This window comes from Populus nigra, chromosome 16, assembly GCF_951802175.1.
Source record: "Populus nigra chromosome 16, ddPopNigr1.1, whole genome shotgun sequence".
Lineage (NCBI taxonomy): Eukaryota > Viridiplantae > Streptophyta > Magnoliopsida > Malpighiales > Salicaceae > Populus > Populus nigra.
In genome coordinates this window covers 992,018-1,016,577 of record NC_084867.1, presented here as the reverse complement: position 1 = coordinate 1,016,577, position 24,560 = coordinate 992,018, and the positions used below count along the sequence as shown (strand labels likewise).

General features: G+C 31.6%; 1 long non-coding RNA gene across 5 annotated transcripts; it reads right to left on the bottom strand.

Moving 5' to 3' along the window:
* Window positions 1-20,392: 20,392 nt before the first annotated feature.
* On the bottom strand, window positions 20,393-23,177 carry LOC133675476 (uncharacterized). 5 transcript variants are annotated; one of them, XR_009835428.1, is made up of 4 exons: window positions 22,869-23,164; window positions 21,640-22,396; window positions 21,012-21,108; window positions 20,393-20,608 (listed from the first exon to the last, which is right to left on the bottom strand). It is a non-coding gene; the product is annotated as an uncharacterized LOC133675476 (long non-coding RNA). The 5 variants fall into 5 exon arrangements; XR_009835425.1 differs by having other exon boundaries at window positions 20,993-22,396; window positions 22,869-23,177; XR_009835426.1 differs by having other exon boundaries at window positions 21,012-22,396; window positions 22,869-23,177.
* Window positions 23,178-24,560: the final 1,383 nt, after the last annotated feature.

Genomic DNA, 24,560 nt, shown 5'->3' with positions numbered 1-24,560 from the left:
AATAAAATTATTTCGTGTAACGTGTAAATATTACAGGTAGAATTACTAATAAAATACGATAATCACTAATTTATGCTGGTGTATCCATTAATAATATGTAAAATATAACTTGATAAACAGATAAAAATCAGATTTATCATATCTACATCATCACAACCGAGAATATATAAATGAACAGTAGTGCGTCGTCGGCTATTAATTGAGTTCAAGCCAACAATGTCCGCACTAAGAGTCTCTTATTAATATCAGTCTTCCCAAATCCCAAGAACCTTTGAGAATCTCGCCATAAAGGAACACTTAGAGAGGACTGAGATTTTTCAAGACCAATTGGGTGACCAAAGGAACACTGTCACGGTGTTTAAATATATTTGGAAATTCAGGTGCTTGGTGGGGTTCTTAGAGCGGGTTTGGCAGTGTGATTGCGAGTGCTTTTTAAATAGCTTTTTATGTTGAAATACATGCCAATGATATTTTTTTATTTTTTAAAAATTATTTTTGATATCAGCACATCAAAACGATCCAAAAAGTACAAAACACACTCAATTTTAACAAAAAAAAATTTTTAAATTTTGACAAAACACAGATACAAACACAATAACAAACGTTCCCTTAGTTATAAGCCCCGTTTGCTAATGTAGTCCAAGAAGATAGCTGAAATTAAAACAAATATTGCAAATTAATTTTTTCATATTTTTAAATTATTTTAATGTATTAATATTAAAAATAAAAATATATTATTTAATATATTTATAAAAACATTTAAAAAAATAATTATTATCTTGACGTAAACAACTTCTTAGTATATTATATTATTAAATTACAATTCAAATACAAGTTAAAAAAATAATGGGCATGACTTTTTCACTTTTCATCAAAAGAAAAGTTATTATAAATTATAATAGTGTTTTATAGTGTTTTTTTTCTTTTTTTTTATTCATCCTTAGATAGAAATGTGTTTTTGTTTTAATTTTTACTAGTGGTTTTGATAAAACTCCCACTGTTTAATATTTTTATCACAGATTTATTCTCGGCATCTAGAAAATCTCCAGTGAACGAATATAATTTTAATTGTAATTTTTGTTACTATTTGTTGTGCAACTCTAGCTCTTTTTATTTTTATAATTGATTTGCTCCTCAGTTTCTTGAAAATATTTTTATTAATATAAATATACAAGTCAGTTTATATATTTTTTAATTAATTTTACAAGTTTTAAAATTAATAATTATATAAATCTTTAATAAACTTAAAAAAACATAAATATATTATCTTTAAAAAAATTTAAAATCTAATTAATTAAACCAGTGATATTGGCTTTTGGAAGTTATTTATTAATAATACTTTGCTCGGCCGTTGGGTTTTATAAAAAGTCAGAACGCATTTTCTCTGGAAAAGGAAAAAAAACAATAAGGAAAGGACGTCATATGTCGGCCACGTCAAAAGCCTACCAACGCCTAAACAGGGGAGGCGAGACTTTCCTAGTTCGATGGTCCACACCAAACAGGGGCGGCGAGATTTTCCCAGGGCCCGCTTGTTCTTCCACGGCATGCCTAGATCCTCGACGGCATAGCTCAGTCATTCAAACATGGATGGGTCAGGACTCAGGAGATTCTTTAGTGTGTCGTCTTTAAGTTTAATATAAGACGATGTTTGTCATTGTTAGGACAGCTGAAGTGAAAGACAAACTTTGAAGAATTTTGTGAAACCTTTTCTTTCATCATTTATGTATTCAAAGATTCTGAAGCCACTCCTGTGAGTGAGGTACTTCTGTATTCAAAGATTCTGAAGCCACTCCTGTGAGTGAGGTACTGAGAATTGAAATAACTATTTATGCATGACTATATTTAATATAAATTATTTATATTTATTTTTTAATATTTTGAAGAAAAAATTTAAATATTAATAAATTATTTTTAATTTATTTTTTAATAATTAAGTCAAATACTAAAAAATATTTTCCAACTTATTTTTTATTATACTATCAAATATAAAATAATTCACTTTATAATAATTTATTTTTTACTACAAATAAATGGTTAAACTCTTTCTAATTTGCTTACCAAATAAATAAACAAATTGATGCATTCATGGGCTCTCTCTCTCTCTCTCTCTCTCTCTCTCTCTCTCTCTCTCTCTCTCTCTCTCTCTCAGGTGCCCATAGCAGTTGAAATGAATTAACAAAATGAAGGGAAACATCACTTCATTTTAAAAAGATGATTCCATTTTTCAAGTTGTTCGTAATAAAATAATCTGTCATGTGATTTTGTTTCAATAAGAGTATAAAGGGGGGATCCGGAGGGAGATTTCTCATATTGTTAATTCATTTCGCTCTGTGCTGGCCACTTGAGTCGACGGTCGTTGTCCGAAAACACATGGGTAGCGGCTTAAGTCGGGCACGACACGAAATAAAAAAAACATGTTTGAGTGTCCAGACATGGTTGTGTGGAATTGACTTTGAATCAAAGGCTTGAGATACGACACGTGATCATTTCGTTCTTTATTTGTGAGATGATTTCTCAAATAACCCAAGCTTTATTCCTTTCTTTTGGGGTTACAACATACGTAGCGTTATGAGGCTGGGCGATTGGAAACTTGAACCCTAGCTCACTACCATTTTCCCACCTCATGAGCAAATAATAATTGTTTTAACGATATTATCGAGTGGTGTTCATTAAATCTTTTGGAATCTTATTGTAAAAGAAGTCTTGATAGATATCGATATTATTTTTATAATTATCATGACTGCTAGCTATAATTTTTACCTATTTATAAGGAGGAAAAGAAAGGGACAACACGACCATGTTTGTTTCCTCGAAAATAGTTTTCAAAAAATAACTTTCCAAACTTTCTCGTGTTCGTTTGTCATTAGAAAAGTTGGTCAACGGAAAACACTTTCCTGTCAACGAAAAATATTTTTCAGTCAAATAAAAATTTGGCTTGGTTTTCAGGAAAGTATTTTCCTTTTTGGCTGTGTTTGTTTTTCTGAAAAGTGATTTCCGAGAAATCACTTTTCAAACTTTCCTGTGTTTGTTTGCTATTAGGAAAGTTGGTCGACGGAAAACACTTTCCAATCAAAGAAAAATTTGGCTTGGTTTTCAGGAAAGTATTTTCCTGGAAAATTTGGGCGGAAAACACTTTCTGGAAGTTGTGAAAAATTTAAAAATGTCATTATTTGTTGATTATATCAAATTTGATCCTTAAACTTTTGATTGCTATATATATTTTGTTTTGAATATTTATTTTTCAATTTCATCTCTTAAAATTTAATTTTTATATTAACTTTGGTTCTTATTTTTATAATTGCTATTTGCTTTTTCCTTATCATTTTTTTATTGAAATTTTTTATCTATCAAATTTGGTCCTCATTCTTTTGATTGTTACTTATTTTATTTGAAATAATTTATGAAATGTTAATTATTATTATTTTAATTTCTTCATCTTTTAATTTTTTAATTTTTTAAATTTGATCTCTATTATTTTGATTATTATTTATTTTATTTAAAATAATTTATGAAATTATATTTTTTTCAATTTCATTCTTATTCAACTATTTAATTTATAAGATTTGTTTCTTATTATTTTAATAAACTTGAGAAAAATAAAATATTAATAAGTTATTTTCCAGCTCATTTTCCATGACATAACCAGACACTGGAAACTATTTTTCAATTTATTTTCCATTACACTACCAAATATCAGAAAGTAATTCACTTTCTTAAAATTCACTTTCTAAAAAGAAACTGCTTTTCAGCAAACAAACAGGATCTATATATGCATAGAGAGTGATCGTCATCCATGATCTCACATACATCATGTTGTGACAACATGGAATAAATTTTTGAAGGTTTTTTTATTTATATATATATATATATTTTGTGAGCAAAATTAAACAGAAGCTATTGACTAGCTTGTTGTTGCTTGACGCCTTGACCTGCTTCCATGGAATGGTCGTACAATATTGTATCCTGTGAGAAATGACAATCTTGTTTGTTTTTGTTTTTTTTAAAGTATTTTTGAAAATAATTATTTTATTTTTATTTTTATTTTTTTAAAATTAATATTTTTTTTATTTTTATATCATTTTGATGCATTCATATTAAAATTAAATTATCTTTTTAAAATAAAAAAATATTATTTTAATATACTTTTAAATTAAAAATTCTTTAAAAAATAATCACAATAACTAGATATACGCAACATGTCCAATAAAAATATGTGAGATATAATAGATCTTTTAAGATAGGAAAAGGGGCCCCTACATGCCTGTGTGAAGCCACGTGGCCGTCTAAAAACCCTTGTTACTAGTGACAGTTATCAAGGGGATCCACATGGAGAATTCTCATGCATTGTTTTTGAGGTAATTTTTATATTTGTAATTTAAAAAAATAAATTTAAAAATGTGAATAGTTACATTTATATGTGTATTTGATAAAAATTATAATTGAGGTTTATATATATATATATTAAAAAAACATGTATAAAATATTTGGTTGTGATTGTTTTTTAAAAGTACTTCATCTTAACAGTATTTCAAACTTAATTTTTTAGTGAACTTCACAGTATAAAACGTAGTTTAATGTATTACCAAACACCGAACTGCGTTTTTTACATCACAAATAAAAAAGTTATAACTAAACAAACGCACTCTAAATGGATAGCAGCTTTAGTTGTTCACGACACGAAATAAAATAAAAGAATGTTTGAATGTTTTGTTTTAAAGTATTTTTTATTTTAAAATATATTAAAATAATATTTAAAAAAATTAATTTTTTATATCAACAAATCAAAAAGATACAAAAATATAAAAATAAATTAATTTTAAGTAAATTATATTTTAAATTTTGCCTAACTAGAATTTGAAACGCAATACTAAACTGGTGGTTTGAATCAAATGCTTGAGATACGATACCTGATCATTTCATTCTTTATTTGTGAGATGGGGTGACAATGGAGGTATATAGCATTATGAGGCTGAGCGATTGGAAACTTGAACCCTAGCTCACTACCATTATCCCACCACATGAGCCAAAAATAATAATAATAATAATAATAATAATAATGTTTTGTATAATTTAATGTTTATAGAATTAATAAAAATACACGTAAGTTCGTTCGAGCATTCATGTTAATTAAAAAAAAAAACTAATGTTTTGTGTTATTGTGCTGACGTTTTCTTCGTTTTTTCCCTAGGAAGTCTCATGCTGCTTTTCTTCAAAAGATTGTGTTATTGTGCTGATATAAAAGGAAATATCACAAAATGAATAAATCATTAACTTTCCATCGAGTTTTATGTTTCTGTGGGCTGGTGGCTGAGATCACTATTGGGCTCAGTTAATAGATTTTAGCTTCGTATTATTATCTTTCACTGGGCTGAGATGCCTAATAACCTCGGCTCATGGGCCCTTCTAATGCCACCTCATGGATAATAAGTGAGAACAATATCAGCAATTGGCATTAGGCGACTGGTCGTGGAGGAGCATAGCATTGCAGCTCAGAGGTTCAAACCAGGCGAGCCAGAAAATGTGAATGAAGCAGTGCATTTTGGTGTTGTCGATGGCTTTCGTGGTGGGGCCAAGCATGGTTTTTGTTAAGTTTTGCCATCTATATTCGCATACTGTCATTTTCTATTTGTTACTTCCAACTTCATGCTGCAAAAACTCTTATATAACAGAAAATGCTGCTATGAGTTACTCGTGTTTGGATGAATATTGAGAAGGGGAGGATGAAGGGTTTTACATAATAATTTTTGTAAAAAGCAAAATGAGAAACTGAAAGATTGAAATTACTGTTTGAATCCAGGTAAAAGCCACACTCCGAGCTCTTTTAGATTTTTGTTAATTAACTACTGTCGGCGCCAGCGCAACCATAGCATGAATCAATGGTCTATATATAGGTGAAAAATGTAGGAAAATGAATCTAAAAATCATGGTTTGAATCGTCAACGCAAATGTGTGTAGGAGCCTAATTTCCCTTCAAGTGCAAGAGAAATCTTGAGTTGTTTAAGAAAGGGCTGCCACCAGGAGAAATCTTGAAATAGTAGATCAAAATGCATATCGAAAAGGAAAAAATGCAAAATAGCTGGGTGAAGGCGTAACGTTGTAGTAGAAGTTTAAGCGCGCGCGCGCGCGCGCGCACACACACACATATATATATATATATATATATATATATATATATATATATATATATATATATATATATATATATATATATAAAGCTCAAAAGGAAGCAAAATCTGAAGATTTCCATATGGAACTAATTGTTTTTCCTGAATCATCAGCTACTGGTAAAAATCCAAGCACAGACAACAGTAGAATTAAAGCAAAGTGAAGCTGGCAAATTGGCAGTAGAGCTGTACCGTTTTGCCTGCAAAATTCCCAAAGGACATGGAACAGTAAAATCAACGCAAGATAGAGCTGAAAATTGACAATTGAGCAGTACCATCTTGCCTGCACAAATTACAAAAGGAGGCAGAACAACATAAATGCATATCGACCATGTGAAAAAAAAAAAGTTTGTCACTGAACATTTAGACGAGTGAAGAAAAAACAGTTGATAAAAATAACTTTCTTCTCTCAAGCAAATATCTAATTCAAATTGCAATATCCGCAAGGAAAAACTACGGAAAAGAAAATATTGAAGCTTGAAGCAACTCCCCGCTAGCATCTTGCTTTTAAATATCTCAATATAATCATAGTCTTAGCTTTAACAGAAATTGGATAATTGATCCAATACAAACATCAGAGACATCAACTTGAAACAGCACATTAAAATTCAATTACAATATAGCATATTCCTTTCGTTCTTTATTTGTGAGATGATATCTCAAATAACCCAAGCTTTATTCCTTTCTTTTGGGGTTACAATATAGCATTATGAGGCTGAGCGATTGGAAACTTGAACCCTAGCTCACTACCATTATCCCACCACATGCGCAAATAAATAATAAAGTTCTGTGTTTCTTCGAGTTTTAGGTTTCCGTGGGCTGGTGGCTGAGATCACTATAGGGCTTGGTTAAAAGTTTTTATCTTTCACTGGGCTAAGATGCCTAATAACCTCGGCTCAGGTCTCCCCTTCTTATGGCACCTCATGGGATAATAAGGGAACAATATCAGCAATTGGCATTAGGCGACTGGGTGTGGAGGACCAAATGTGAAAGAAGCAATGCATTTTGGTGTGGGATTCTGTTAATTTATGTATGTTGAGGTATGTTATGCAATTGTCGTAAACCATGTCAATCAATACTGTGAAATTATCACATTATTCAATTTTTAATATTCAAAGCGAAGACAATTTTTATAAATTATAAATTATTAGATATGGATGAGCTAACTCCAATACATATTCGCAATCCCATGTAAAATATAATTTTTTTATAGTTTATATAATAAAAAGATAAAAAATTAAAAATGATCTCATAGATGAGTACTAATATTTTTAGAGTGGACTGTGAAGAGGATCTGAGTGAAGTAGGCTTTTGATTTAAACCACACGTACGCTCGCCTAGGCAAGTGCCTCCGGTCCTTTTTACGGTTCATAAATAATTATTTTTTATCGACATGTTTTAATTAGGATTGGTTTGGATTTTCCATAAAATATTTTTTTTCCTATAAATATTAATTATTTTTTGTCAACTTATTTTTTTATTTATTTATGAATAAAAAGTTTGAATAATCTTCTTCTTTAATCTAAATCACTTCTATTTATACAAAAAAAATTATATATTTTAAGGTAAAAAATTGTGACTGCAATTTTATTTTATAATGGATAATTAAAGCTAATAAATGCTTGAGCTATGATATAAAATTGTTAACCAAGTAAATAAAAATATATATTAAATTATAAGTGACTGTTTAAAAATATAGTAGTTAATTTCTTTTTTTTTGGGGTTTCAAAAATATTTTGTTATTTGAAAATGTATTTTTAGTATTTTTTAATAATTTTAATGTATTGATATAAAAATATATTTTAATATATATTTTATAGAAAATATATTTTTCTAAAAATATTATACATAACAATATAAAATCCAGTACTTGTTAATTCACTTAGCTTTGCCCTGTAGATTGTCACTCTCCAAAATTCATGTAGTATAAGGGGTAATGAATCTTATTAGCCCTAATTCATGCACGGAAACGGAGCTAGCTATGTTATGGAATATTCTGGTAGCACTTAAGACGGCCACTTGTTTGCTCGGGATGCATAAAGTCTCTAGGACACGGTCATGGGGTATGTACAATCATTTTATTGAAAAAATTTAAAATTTATTTTTTTTATTTAAAATTAATATTTTTTAAAATATTTAATATTATTTTAATACGTTAATATCAAAAATAATTTTAAAAAACTAAATAAAATTTCTTTAATATATTTTTAATTAAAAAACATTTAAAAAAATAATCAGTTCACCCTCCCGCGTGCACCCTTCTTATATTACAAAACCGTTTGGAAATGTGGTGCAAATCATGTTTCTAAAAAATTTTAAATTTTTTTTTGCTAAAATTTAATATGGTTTGTATATTTTGAATTGTTTTGATGTATTAATATCAAAAAATATTTTTTAAAAAATAAAAAAAATATTATTTGCATATATTTCAGCATAAAAAATTATTTAAAAAACAACTGCTACTACACTGCTAAACATGCACTACAAATGTCTTTTTATTTTAATTTGCAGATTATGAACAGTCTTTAGGACAAAATGGTACCTCTCATGTAACTCCACTGTAGTTTATGAACAGTGTGATGATTGTCCTCATGTTTGGGAAACCTTGATTTCGTTCGAGTCGGTGCACAAAAGGCAACACCTACGTTATTCGGACTGACAATGACAGCGTATCATTACTCGTGCCCCACATTTTTATATGATTTTTGCCATTTCTTGATTGGCATTGCCTTTTTATTCTGCTTTCTAAAATGATTTCTATATTTATTTATTAAAATTCTTTTTCTAAAAATAACCTTCAGAAAACTTCGACCTCGTTGTCGTTGTGCAGCCTTGTACCCCGATTTACTCGGCAGCTAGTCACAGGGACGCACGTGTAAGAGGTTCTTATTTGAATAAAATAAGCTTAAAAATATTTGATGTCGACAATTTATTATCAACCGAAGCGAAAATGTGTTCTGACTTTGAGGGAAAATAAAAGCTGAGTCAATAGAAGCTTCCTCAGCTTTTATCAAAAGCTGCATGTACAATGAAACAAGATAATTATAAAAATAATATTCATTTTTATAGGACTTCATTTATTAAAGTCTTTCTATTCCTTTTTTCTTATTTATTTATTTGTGTTTTTTGGTTTTTTAATTAAATTTTGATTTTTTTATTTTTAAATTAAAAATTTTAAATATTTTCGAGTTAAAAATAAATTTTTAAAAAATAAAAAATATTATATTAATATAATTAAAAAAAACTTTTTAAAAAACTTTTTTTACCATACCTTAAAGAATCGCACGAAGTTGAAAAGTCAAAGCTACTCCTTACTTTAACCACGCACGTTCGCATAGATTTGTTTGCGTTGGCAGCTTGACTTGATTGTCATTGTCCCAAAAGAAATGGGCAGCAGATTGGGCGTCTTAAGAAACGTGAGGCAACGTGTTCTTTTTTTAAAAAAAAATTCAATATTTTTAGAATTTCAAATTTTAAAAAAAAATATATTTTTTAATATTTTTACTGATATTAAAAATAATTTTTTTAAAATAAAAAAATATTATTTCAATATATTTTCAAATAAAAATCATTTTAAAAAATAATTTATATTATACTTCTGCCCCATAAACCAGATCAGCTATAAAATATAAATGAAGCAGCATATTTTGGTGTTGTCGATGGCTTTCTGTTTTTTTCTTTCATGGAGCATGGTTTTTGTTAAGTTTAGCCATCTATATTCACATGCTGTCATTTTCAATTTGGAATTTTCCAAATTCATGCTGCAAAAAGTCTTGTATAACAGTATAGTTTAAGTTAGGACGTGCATTTCTTGTAAGAGTTTGAAACAGTCGGGATTTTACTCACTCACTCACCTAAACTCATAAAATATGCTTTCTAGAGGGTGAAATTTTCTCGAATCCAAAAAATAAAAAAATTATCATTGTAATTTATTACGAAATAATATGGATTAAATGATGTTATATGAAACCTACACATATATGAAAGTGTATGGCTAAGTCAGTAGTAACAAGAGTTTTGTAAGATAATATTATTCAAGAGATCTTTTTCGTAAAGACATATACTTGATATAGACCTATTCCATGAACTAAATCACTTCTATTTATAACCAAAAAAAAATGATATATTTTAAAGTAAAAAAATGTCATGTTAATTTTATTTTATAGTAGATAATTAAGGTTAATAAATAGATATAATTAATATGATTAATTTGGCTGAATTGTTTATTCAACTAATTCATTGTTTATTAACTTATACAGGCTTTTTTAAGATATAAACCCTTTTCGTTGATATATAAAACATTCCAAATTAAAGTTCAAGTTCAAGTCAGAACTACTCACTCAAATTTTATGCATGTTCAAGAAGATTTGCGAGCATAGTTTATTAAATTTTTTAAAAAATATAAAAATAAACAATACTCGAGTCAGTGTAAGGTGTTTACATCTCTATTTTGAAAATTCAAACTACTCACTCAACGCTTGATCATTTCTTCTTTATTTGTGAGATAACAATATAATTATATCTCCTAATTTTGTTGATTTGAAATACTTGCCTCAATTAATGATGCCATAAGAATCCCTAAGTATTTTGTAAGAGGATTGGAGTGAGTTTACATCATTCAAGGGATGTTTTATAAAGGCGGGCTTAGATGCAAGGTGTTACGTGCCTCGTGTATGCTTGTGGCTTTTATTATTTGTTTAATTTAAAATTAATATTTTTATATTATTTTAACGTCTTATATTAAAAATAATTTTTTTAAAACAAAATATTTTTTTTAATATATTTTAAAATTAAAAAGTAAACTCGTATTAATAAAAAGAAGGTTCAGATTATGGGTAGTTTTCTTCCCTTTTTGTCTTCTTTCTTTTTGTCATTTCGATCAAGGTAAACAGTGGGGCTTTTATAGTATATTACAAAAATGTGTTTTTATCGAAAGAGAGGGCCGCCGCTTGTTTTCTCGGGCAGAATTCATGAATTTTGGGACACGAAAATTCAGCAAAATTAGCAATTGCCAATTCTGGGACACGATGTCGATGAAAATATGAAAGAGCGGTCACCAATTGGTCGAGTACCTCACCGTTTAGGGAATCACCTAAAAGAATATATATATTCTAACGATAACAAATTATCTTTTGCCACCTGTCATAAACAGCCCGATCGTGTGATGTCAAGAAGTGAGATTTTAATAACTAGATAAAAACTTTGGATTAAAAAGTTTATTTTTTTATTTGAATTTTGCGATTGTTAATATAATAATAACTATTGAAAATTTATATGGTCATTAATTTTAAAATTTATAAAATTAATTAAAATATTACAAACTAACCTGAAACTTGGATAAACTAAAATAAAGACGTGAGATTTTAAAATTGATTGAAGAGGTATTTATAAAAATATAATCTATGACATATCATAAGTGGTTATTGTCTCCGAGTCTCACTTTCGACAAAAGAGGAGAGAGTGGATGCAAAAGTCGTTGTCAGCTGGAAAACTGATGTCGTGACGAGTGTCCTACATCATCATCTTTGACTTTAAACACGCGAGGACTTTGGAGAATCCTCCACGATCGGGCTGTGTATGACAGGTGGCAAAAGATAATTTGTTATCGTTAGATAAGAAGTTCTTGCCAACACCAATATGATTTCTACTTGCCTACCACACATTAAAATTTGGACTTTTTTTCTTCTTTAAAAATGGAAGCTCGTCGATTTGGATTAAATTTTAATTTTAATTGATTTTAATTTTTACTTAACCGGTGGCTTTGTTAATATTGTAAGATGTAATCCAAGCTTTGACCGGGATAAAATAAAATAAAATAAAAATAAAATGAAATGGAAATATTTTAAGAAAGATAATAAAATGAAATGGAAATATTTTTGTTAAGTTTCACATGCTGTCATTTTCAATTTGGAATTTCCCAAAATTCATGCTGCAAAAAGTCTTGTATAACAGTATAATGTTATCATTGTAATTTATTGCGAAATAATATGGATTTAATGATGTCCGATGAAACCTACACATATATGAAAGTGTATGGCTAAGTCAGTAGTAACAAGAGTTTTGTAAGATGACATTATTCAAGAGATCTTTTTCCTAAAGATATATACTTGATGTAGACCGACCTCTTCTATGAATTTTATCCCTGTTAACGAAATAACTCAAAATGCGCCATGATTCGTACTATTTGGAAATTAACCTCTTCATCTTTGTAAATGCTGATATGAGCTCCTCGTGTTTGGATGAATATTGAGAAGGGGAGAATTAAGGGTTTTACATAATAATTTTTTTTACACAATGAGTATTGAACATGGTTATATTTGAAACACAGGTTGGTTTGTGGGACTCGTTAAAATTTACGGTGCAACCACATGTTAACAAAAAACAACATTAACACGTTTTTACTGAGTTGCCAAGTTCTTATTCTAATGGTTTTTAAAAATAAAAAAATAATTATTTTAAAACATTTCCAAAATAAATCGCTGTCATATACACCCACCAATCTCTAATATTTTTCTAGAATGAAAATCACAGATTCAGAAGCGATCGGCAGCACTATCATCATTCTCTTCACAACTCTCTGCTTATTCTCTCTGCCAGTGATCTGGTTTACAAATTGGGTTTAGAGTGATATAAAAAACAATGAGAAAGGCTTGCCAAACTTTGACAACATTTGGAAGACCAACAAAAACCCAAGGACCTTCACTAATCACACAACCAAACACACCACCAAGATTAATCAGACCCCAAAATTGCCAAAGCAACAGGGGCAACAACAACATCCATAAAGCAAGTTTGTCACTGAACATTTAGACGAGTGAAGAAAAAACAGTTGATAAAAATAACTTTCTTCTCTCAAGCAAATACCTAATTCAAATTGCAGTATCCGCAAGGAAAAACTACAGAAAATAAAATATTGAAGCTTGAAGCAACTCCCCGCTAGCATCTTGCTTTTAAATATCTCAATATAATCATAGTCTTAGCTTTAACAGAAATTAATTGATCCAATACAAACATCAGAGACATCAACTTGAAACAGCACATTACAATTCATTCACAGTCATAAATTTCAATGTCTGCTGAAAATATTAGCTAAAATTCAAGCTGAAAATGGTAAAACTCAAACCTGTCCAGACTGGAAACCCCAAACTCTTAACAGTCTCATCCTTCAGACCCATATGGCAATGCGTCTCCTGATCACATCAAAACCCCCAAAATCAATCACCAAATCCAAAACCCACAAAAACCCATTACACAATACACTAAAGAATTACAAAAAAAAAAAAATCAAGTTTTGATGGCCTTCAAGTCAAGTCAACCCATCACCTAAGCTCCCAGCTCCAAAGAAAGCGAATTTTGCACCACCACTTATCACCAAAATTACAATTCCCCTTTTAGCCCTATAATATGACCCTTATTCCCAAAGTGCCCCAACTATTACAATAATTACTATTACTACCCCAACCCCAGAAAACGTTGATGAATCATTCCCCGTAAACCCTCTCTTCGCTACTCCTCCCCCGTTCCCAGCTCTCCAGTGGTTACAGACCTTCTGATTCTGCTGGTGGTGATGCTGATTTAACTTGTCGTTCACTGATCGGCCACCTCCTAATCTGTGAGAAACTCGCTTGTTTGTGATGGTGTTGCTTCCCCCGTGTAGTCTTTCTCCGTTGCGGCATCCTTCTCTTTTTTTTCTTCTGCCTGCTCGGTGCATCCTCTCCTCTGTCATCTGTCGGCTTGGCATAGAAAAAGAAAGGGGAGAACTGAACATGGAGTAAGAAAAAATGAATAAAAGAAACCATGCCCTCTCGCGATAAGAAAATATTAGAAATGGAACTTGAATCACTGCTTGAGTCACAGTAAAATGCCTCACAATCACACTGTTTGACACGAACAAATTGAGAATTTATTTTACTTCGATAATAGTACAAGTTGACAACACCGAAATATAGAAACAGCAGTAACCTGTAGACAAACAAGAACTAGAACAAGCACAGCTACAACATAGCTAGGTTTGAACCTTTTTTTTTTGTTAAATACAAATACCAAAAACAAGCCCTGTTTGAGAAGTCCTAGGCTTAGTCATGCCGGGCCATAAGCAGACTACTCTTTTTAGCCCTAATGCACGGAAACGGAGCTATATTATGGGTGCATATCCGACAACGGTACCAAATATCTTGATTTCTTTCTCAGCCCGAATCTCGTAAGCATGCGTTTTGGCGCCAGCTTCGTTTTTCTCCTTTGAAAACTGGACCTTGTCACCAGCTTTAAGGCTCTTGCTAGAAACAAAAGCGAGCCAGCCCTTTGAAATAACTGGTTTTGGATGTCCTTTCCTGCGAATTGAGCATCTGAAGGTCCAAACACGGCCACTTCCATCTACAGCTTGAAAATCTACAGCATAACCACCACCATTAAAAGGTGGAAGAGAGCTGAGAAACCCGGTCGGCACTGAGAGTCTCTTTTTAATATCAGTCCTCCTAAGGACCTTTGAGAATCTCGCCATTTATCAAGACCAAGTAAGTGACCGAAGGAGCACTTGAAGAGGGCTGAGGTTTTGTGTGCTGTGTGTGCCTCTATTTATTATGATGCATGGAGATGGTGATCCTCTGTAATTAGGTAAGGACAAAGCAAGATGCCGGTTAATTCGTGTTAATTTGGTGGGTTTTTTTTGTTTTTTTCCGACTCAAGTCAATGTAACTGCGATGTTTACATATATTTTGGAAATGTATATAAAAATGTGTTGTTATTTTATTTTTGAGTATAAAGTTAATTTAGAGAATACATTTGACAGGCGCGTCCTTGAGCAATCACCATTCTCTAATGACTGGTACAGGCACGTCCTTGAGCAATCACCATTTTAGACACCAACGTGTTTTTTAAAAAATTATTTTTTGAAACAAAAGTTTTTTTTTTTTTTGGTCGTTTGAGACCATTTTAGAGAATACATTTGAAGCACCAAGATTGGAATGCCTCAAGCTGGTTTGGCATAGTGTCTGGAAATATTTCAGTTGCACTCTTCATTTGTTATTTCATTTAGATACTTCTGTCCCATGGATATTGATCACTAGGCAGCCATGTTCTCTGACATGGACTCAAACTATGACTTGTCAAATTCCATACAACCATGCATAATGTCCAGTGATATGATTGGAAGGCTTATTTGTCTTGTAGTTTATTATGGAGGCGCTTTATCTGTTGTGAGACCCACATCATGCACGGCAAATTCGACATATTTGTAGTTAACGTTGGAAAGGAGGTGTACCCTTTTTATTTGTATAAAATTTTGATTGGTTTGGAGTTTTCTAACTTCCATATTAATTTAGTATTTGGTTTTGTTGATTTAAGTTTTTGGAGTCTCATGTTTTTATGATTTGATTTTTAATTTTTAATTTTTTTAATCAATATCATAATTGTTCATCAAATTTTAATATTTAAATAATTAAATATTAATTTAATTTGATTAGATTAACTTTTTTAAAAAGAAAAGGAGAAGAAACAAGAAAGAAAAGAAAATTAAAAAACAGGAGGAAAGATGGGATATTTATTACTTTGTCAGAACTTGAGTTCCAACCGAGTCTTGGAAACCTTTCCAGGCGTCCTTCTATGACCGATCACAATGCCATTGTCGGGGCCTGCAAAGGGAAAAGTCATCCCAAAAGGCAGAGAGAGAGAGAGAGAGAGATTTTGTGATGACAGCTTAAGGCTGGCAAATGGGGTTACAACAGGTGTCAGGTAGTTTTGAGAAGCAGTAACTCCATGATTTCTCAATTAATTAGTTCTTAGCATAACAAAAAATACAGTAAAGTCTAAAGAGGGCGTGCGAGCGTTCTTATTACAAGGCATGAAGAATGTTTTTGCGCCTTGAACGCGCAATGAAGAGGATTGGCTCGGGGTTGTTGTCAACAGAGACATATTTAAGTGGTGGACGGTTACATAATCGGACCCGTTCTGGAATACTAGGGATCGAGCTTACCATGTAGTTGGCATCTATAATTTGTTTGCTGGCCACATCAATTCCCTGTTCACATGAGTTATATGATTTGTCTCAAATTAGTGCATTATGTCTCATTTTGCGGGACTCCACATGATACTATGGATCCAACCTAAGTTGATTGACGGACGAGACCTTTGAGTTGATGTAAACGGGGGAAATTAACATAAAACCACTTAACATTTGACACCTTTCTCTCCTCGGAAGATGTTTCAAATTTGAAATCCTTAAAAAGTTTTTACTCTTGCAAATGTACCGATAGAGACTAATTAAGATCAAATTCAGTTTATAAATAACTTGAGATATCAAGAAAGGAGGTCTTTTTGTTTTAAGAAGGTCAAGGAAGGAGGTTGCCTTGTTACGTTTTGCCAAGAACATTAAGTCTCTATATAAGCATAATATTGGTGTCAAAAGAAAAGAAAAAAAACATCTATCAATTTTTGTTGGCCATTTCATCAATAATTAAATCACCAATACAATATTTTCTTGTTTTTTCATTAACAAAACATAAGCATTACTGATAAAATAGCTAATAAAATCCCAAGATTGACGATATAATTTTCATCATTAATTTTGTTATAAAGTTCTAAAACTTTTTAATCATTCTATAACTTTTTGATAAAATAACTCCTACATAGTTAATGGAATTACCGATATATTTTTTTTCGTTGAAAGTTTAATATTTTTTGAGTTATTTTTTGAGTCATGAGACCAGGATAACTTAATGAAAAACAAACAAAAACAAATCATAAAGCTTATTTTACAATTAAACACAATATTAATTGATGAAATTAGAAAAAATCATTTAAAAAAAGAGAGAGAAAATGAATCAATTAGGTTAACCCACGACTTGAATCATGAGACAAAGACAACCCAATCAAATGCAAGTCCAATATTGAAGGACTCGTGACCCAAGTAATAAAACTAATATAGCATCTTAGAAAGAAAATAAAAAAACAACATGATTTAACCAGGGTAAGAATACCAAAAATCGTGACCTTGATCTTAAGACCAAGATATTATTATAAAAAGCAAATCACAATAAATTATAAAGCTCAATTTCTAACCGATCCAATGTTAAATGATAAAAATAAAAATAAATCAATAAAATAAAAGATGCAAAATATAACCCGAGTTAAGTCAGGTTAATCCACTAAGCATTATTCTTGTGTCAAGATATTATGATAATATAATGAAAAATAAACAAAACAAATCATGAAGTTTAATTCTTAATCAAATCAATATTAAAAAATAAATCTGGAAGAAAAAAACTTATTAAGAAAAAGAATTTGAGTTAAGTAAGTTAACTTGCCAAAATAAGTTAATCTGTCAAACTTGGAATCCGTATCATAAGAGTATGATAATTAAATATAAATAAATCTAATATTAAATAATAAAATTAAACAAAAACAAAATATTAATTGAGAAAAATATAAAACAAAATACTATTCTAATAAATAAAATATTTTATGAGAAGGAATATAATAAAACCCTAGGCTGTTTTAGTTCAGAGTTAATTTGAGTGTTTGCTTGAATTAATGATGCATGTGAATCCGCACACATGTACGAAGTGCATGGCTAAGTCAGTAACAAATGTTTTGTAAGAGGATTAATGTAAGCTCAAATGTTCTATGATTTTATCTATGTCGAAGAACAGTTTAAAATAGAACATGATATATCCGAGTCAATGATTCGCGAAACCACTTCATCATCTTTGTAAATGCTATGAATTGCTTGTGTTTGGATAAATGGGAACGGAGGGTTCTGCATGATATGAAAGTTTTTTTTTTTTAAATGATTTTTTTTCAAATTTTTTTCATGTAAAGGAAATGAAAAATATTTCCAGTATTTGTTTTAAAGTTTTTAAACTTGAAATCAACAACTCTACATGGAAAAGTTGAAGGAGTTGGTAGTTTCTTAAATAATAAAAAGAAATACAAATCATAATATCCGTAATCTTATAATTTTATAATGCTTCGTTCCATTAACTATTTTAAAAAAAACATCTTGATCTATAGGAATTCAATTGAAAAAAATATTAAAAGGCATAAGTGATTTTCTGTATCTTTTAGAAACATCTTCCTATTCATTGCAGCATTATAATTATATTTTGACCCTCGAAAGAAAAATTGATTACACGTGTGTGCAATTGGGGTACAATTATCTTGCAAATTTGATTTGGAATAAATTGTTCTGAACACCTTTTTTTTTAAATTATAGTGTAATGATTATTTTGTCCTTGCAAGCAAATAAATGTTAAGCTTTGTAGAGGATTTTTTTAGTCTTTTCAAAACAAAAATACACAGTGAAGTTATAATCATATCCCTTCGGAGAGAAAAAATGGACTTGCACAAAAGGACTTCTCCGTCTTTTTCTTTTTTATAAAATAGTGAAACAGCAAAATTAACATAGGAATCTGGAAAAAACTAAGGTTAATTTCAAGAGTATCTTAATCTTTTCATATCTGATTGTGTTGTTATTTTATAATTTGGTTAGGGGTTATTTGATAATTTTAAACTATTAAATATTATTATAAAAAAAATTATTTATATATGTAATGCACATGTCAGCGTATGATAACCCCATGCCATTTAGATGGCGCATGAAAACCCGTTTAGCTACCAAAATCCTACTTCTACAGCGGCATTGGGACTAAAGAGTCATTCTCTTTCTGGTAATGTGGTGCGTCCTCACAAAGAAGGTCATGTTGGGTTGCGATGAAATTTTTTTTTCTTCTTTTTTTTTTCTCTTCGTGCTTAGAAATTTGCATGTAACCTTCCAAAAAATAATTGTGTCTCCCAGTTTGTAATTTTATTAATATTGACCCTCATTTTTTTAATGACTATTTATTTGGCTTTTAATTCTTTTTAAGTTTGGTTTTTTTTTTCAATTTCATCCATGAGCATTTTTTTTAATTTGATTTTTTATCCAGTTTTGTCCATTTACTTTTGATTGCTATATTTTTGTGTTTTATACTTGTCTTGATTTTTTTTGTAATTTCATCCCTTCTAATTTTATTGCGTTTGTTTTTTAATCTATTTTTTGTCCTTACTTTTTTTATTTCTATATTTTTTTTATTTTTATTTTTTAAAATTTTATCTTTTAATATTTAATTTAATTTATTCAATTTTATCGCATAGCGTTGCAGCTCAGAGGTTCAAACCAGGCGAGCCAGAAAATGTGAATGAAGCAGTGTATTTTGGTGTTGTCGATGGCTTTCGTGGTGGGGCTAAGCATGGTTTTTTACAAACACAGGAAAGTTTGGAAAGTGGTTTCCCAGAAACTACTTTCCAGAAAACAAACACAGTCAAATTGCTGATTGTTTTTGCATTTTATTTTTTGTGTTTTAAAAATGTTATTGATAAAATTTAAAATTTTTATATTTTTTATTTAAAATTAATAATTTTTTAATGTTTTCATATTATTTTAATGTATTAATGTTAAAATAATTTTAAAAAAATAAAAAATATATAATTTTAATATATTCATGAGTAAAAATAAATTTTTTAAAAAATCATAATTATACTTTTAAATATCTCTATTATGCATGACACAAAATAAAAATAAAAAAATTGTTTGAGTGTCCAGAGATGGTTGCATGAAATTAAAGAAAAATGTTTGAGCAAATAATAAAGTTGTGTTTTTCATTTTTCTTTTCCTGATGAAGTCTCATGCTGCTTTTCTTCAAAAGATTGTGTTATTTTTGCTGATATAGAAGGAAATATCACAAAATGAATAACTCATTAACTTTCCATCGAGTTTTATGTTTCTGTGGGCTTGTGGGCTAGTGGCTGAGACACTATTGGGCCTAGTTAAGAGAATTTAGCTTCGTCTTATTATTTCTCACTGGGCTGAGATGCCCAATAACCTCGGCTCATGTCCCCCTTCTTATGCCACCTCATGGGATAATAAGTGAACAATATCAGCAATTGGCATTAGGCGATTTAAACCAGCTGGGTGTGGAGGAGCAAAGCGTTGCTGCTCAGAGATGTAAACCAGGCGAGCCAGAAAATGTGAATGAAGTAGTGCATTTTGGTGTTGTCGATGGCTTTCATGGTGGGGCTACGCATGGTTTTTCGCTAAGCTTTGCCATCTACACTCAGATACTGTCATTTTCTATTTGTAATTTTCCGTTTGATTTTATGTTTATGATATTTACATGCTTATCATATAATTAAATTAAACAAACATATAATTTGAATTGACACCAGGTCCTATGGCAATCCAATCAGATCTCATGGATCGGCAAATAAAATTATTGTTAATGATTTAAAAATACCATTGACCTCATCATTCTCTCCACAACTTTGTGCTTATTCTCTCTTCCACTGATCTGGTTTACAAAAAGAAGGAGATGAATTGAAAAAGGCGATCTGAGGTAAAGAGAAGTGGGGATGCGGTAGAGGAGAAGCCACATATACGGAGAAAAAAGAGAGCAAAGGATGAGAGATTGAATCTGCAGTAAAAAGCAAAATGAGAAACTGAAAGGTTGAAATTACTGTTGGAATCCAGGTAAAAGCCACACTCCGAGCTCTTTTAGATTTTTGTTAACTAACTAGTGTTGGTGCCCGCGCAGCGATAGCATGAATCAACGGTCTATATATAGGTGAAAAATGTAGGAAAATGAATCTAAAAATCATGGTTTGAATCGCCAACGCAAATGTGTATACGATAATGAATACCAAAAGGAATAAAATGCTCTTTCATGCTAATTTACACAGTTGATTTTGAAAGATCAAAAGACAACTAAAATGACAAGTTTTTGGCTAATTACTGTGGGGGTAGAGACAAGTGTCCATGGCAGTGTGTGAGCATCTGGTAGACTACGGAAAGTACTCACCTATGGATGATAACTGTACCTGAGAGTTTCCACGAGAAGCGTGCACGTACGCAATATAAAGATGGCTATGGGATGAATGATACCATGGCTTAAGACACCACTGGTCTGGCACCAAACTAGTAAAGCAGGGAGAGAGAGGAAGTGAGTACTTGATCGTCAAGCGGAAAGCAAGAAAGAGTTGAAGAAAATTTCACAGCGAATTTTTTTTTTTCCAAAACTAAAAGGTATCTGGTAGTGCATGTTTTAAGAGATCCAAAACATTGTTCTGAAATTAAAAGATGAATAAGTTAGTAATGCAAAGAAAAACATTTAAGGTTTTTATCAATTAAGATTTCATATTTTAGTGATTTTGTGGCTTGCGCAGTAATAATATATTTCAATTGATACTTTTGCTTCAAATATGGTTTAGAATATGAAAATTGTAAATTACACATCTCCCATAATTCCCTTTAGCTGAAAAAAATCTTAACCTACTTTAAGGAAAATGATCCTCTTAGTGGCCATTAACAGACAACATCATTACCAGTCTGATATTTTGCAACCAAATCCAAGCATGATTCTGCACCAGTAATATTCTGGACTAATTTTATGTCACAAGAAAAATTTAAAACATAGTATGCAAAGCAAGAAATTTTAGTTAAACTCACCTCAATTGACAATCCTAAGAAGTGGAACTCTGGTAAAGAATGCGGCCAAGGTAAAGAAAAGCACCATTATCATATTCATAAGGTAACAGCGGGCTTAATAAACATTATCGTATTATGTGTAGGCTGCCAACAGGGGAAGGGGATCAAAATGCTTATTGAAAAGGAAAGCTGCCAACAGGGGAAGGGCATCAAAATGCATATTGAAAAGGAAAGTGGAAGCGTAGCGTTGTAGTAGAAGTTTGAGCAATCTTAGCACTTAATAAACATGCCGTTTAGTGATGATTGAAACACACACACACACACATCGTTTTTCCTGAATCATCAGCTACTGGTAAAAATCCAAGCACAAACAACAGTGAAATTAAAGCAAAGTGAAGCTGGAAAACTGGCAGTAGAGTTGTACCGTTTTGCCTTCAAGAATTCCAAAAAAAGAAAAAGTTTCACCTCAAGCGCCTCGCTGTCAACTAAATTCGATGTATATTGCCACTGCATCAATATTCTTCCCTGACGAGTTTCATCACAAACTCTCCTACCACCACAAAAAATGACCCTGCTTTGATTTATTAATGTCCCTGCTTCCTTGCACCAAAGGAAACAAACTGATGCAGAAATGAGATAATAGGTCTCGATACGAGAACATGAGAATCAATAGAACTTTTAAGGATAATACAAGCCCATGAAAGAAAAAGATCACTTGCGCACCGGCAAATAACAAGTAATTACCCACGAAAAAAGCATACACCTGTGCACTCCATGCCTGCAAAAAAAAAAAAACTGTGTCAGAGCCACTCCCATGGAGGTAAATTTGTTCTAAGCATTGCTACAAATTGGGTTTGGAGTGATAAAAAAAACAATGAGAAAGGCTTGCCTAACCTTGACAACATTTGGAAGGCCAACAAAATCATAGTCTTAAAAAGCAGTAGATAAAAATAACTTTCTTCTCTCAAGCAAATATCTAATTCAAATTGCAGTATCCGCAAGGAAAAACTACAGAAAAGAAAATATTGAAGCTTGAAGCAACTCGCATCTTGCTTTTAAATATCTCAATATAATCATAGTCTTAGCTTTAACAGAAATTGGATAATTGATCCAATACAAACATTAGAGACATCAATTTGAAACACCAATGCTCAAATCAACAGCACATTACAATTCAATCACAGTCATAAATTTCAATGTCAACTGAAAATATTAGCTAAAATCCCAGCTGAAAAGAGTAAAACTCAAACCTGTCCAGACTGAAAACCTCAAACTCTTAACAGTCTCATCTTTACTCCCTGTATAAAGCTTATCAGCCCCAGATTACAATGCATCACGGCTCGCATCAAAACCCCCTAAATCAATCACCAAATCCAAAACCCACAAAAACCCATTACACAAAACACTAAAGAATCACATTGAGTCAACTAATCACATAAGCTCCCAAGAAAGCAAATATTGCACTGACAATTATCACCAAAATCTCAAGTCCCTTGTACCCAATTAGTACACGCTTTCTCCGCACTTTCCCTTTTTACCCCTGTAATATAATCTTTATGCCCAAAGTGCTCCCAACTAATGCAATAATTACTATTACTACCCCCTCCAAGAGAACGACGACGAATCATTCCCGATGAACCCTCTCTTCGCTCCTCCCCCACCTCCCTCGTTCACAGACGCATGCGGCGGCGGTGCTGGAAGTTCACGGTGGAGAGACGGACATGAGAATCCATTGCACTTTCCAGCTCTCCAGTGGTGACAGACCTCCTGATTCTGCTGGTGGTGATGCTGATTTAAAGTGACGTTGACTGATTGGCCACCTCCTAATCGGTGAGAAACTCGCTTGTTGGTGATGGTGCTGTTGCCTCCGTTGTAGTCTTTCTCCGTTGCAGCACCCTTCTCTCATTTTTCTTCTGCCTGCTCGGTGCATCGTCTCCTCTGTCATCTATCGGCTTGGTTTAGAAAAAGAAATTAAGGGGAGAACTGAACATGGAGTAAAACAAAAACGAACAAAAGAAGTCGTCCCCTCTTGCGAAAAGAAGAAATTAGAAATGGAGCTTGAATCACCGTTTGAGACAGAGTAAAATGCCTCACAATCACACTGTTTGACACGAACAAATTGAAAATTTATGTACTTTGATAATAACACAAGTTGACAACACCGAAATATAGAAACAGCGGTAAGATGTAGAGAACGTTACAAGAACAAGCAAAACAACAGCATAGCTATGTAGTCATGCCGAGTCAGAAGCAGACTACTCTTATTAGCCCTAGTTAGTGCACGGAAACGGGGCTATATTATGGGTGCATATCCGAAAACAGCACCAAATATCTTGATTTCTTTCTCAGCCCGAATCTCGTAAGCATGCATTTTGGCGCCAGCGTCGTTTTTCTCCTTTAAAAACTGGACCTTGTCACCAACTTTAAGGCTCTTGCTATGAACATAAGCGAGCCAACCCTTTGAAATAACTGGTTTTGGATGTCCATTCCTGCGAATTGAGCATCTGAAGGTCCAAACACGGCCACTTCCATCTACAGCTTGAAAATCTACAGCATGACCACCAGCATTAAAAGATGGAAGAGAACTGAGAAACCCGGTCGGCACTGAGAGTCTCTTTTTAATATCAGTCTTCCTGAGTACCTTTGAGAATCTCGCCATTTATCAAGACCAAGTGACTTACCAAAGGAACAGGTGGAGAGGATTAAGATTTTGAGTGCTGTGTTCGTCGAGCATAACGAGCACCTATTTATAGTGCTGCCCTGGAACATCCGTAATGAGGTAAGGTAAAGCAAGAGGCGTTTGGTGGGCGTTTGGTGGGCCTTTTTTTCGACTCGAGTCAATGTAACGGGGGTGTTAATTTACATGTATTTTGGAAATTCAAATGCTTGGAGGAGTTCTTAAATTTAGTATATTATAGAAATGTGTTTTTATTTTATTTTTT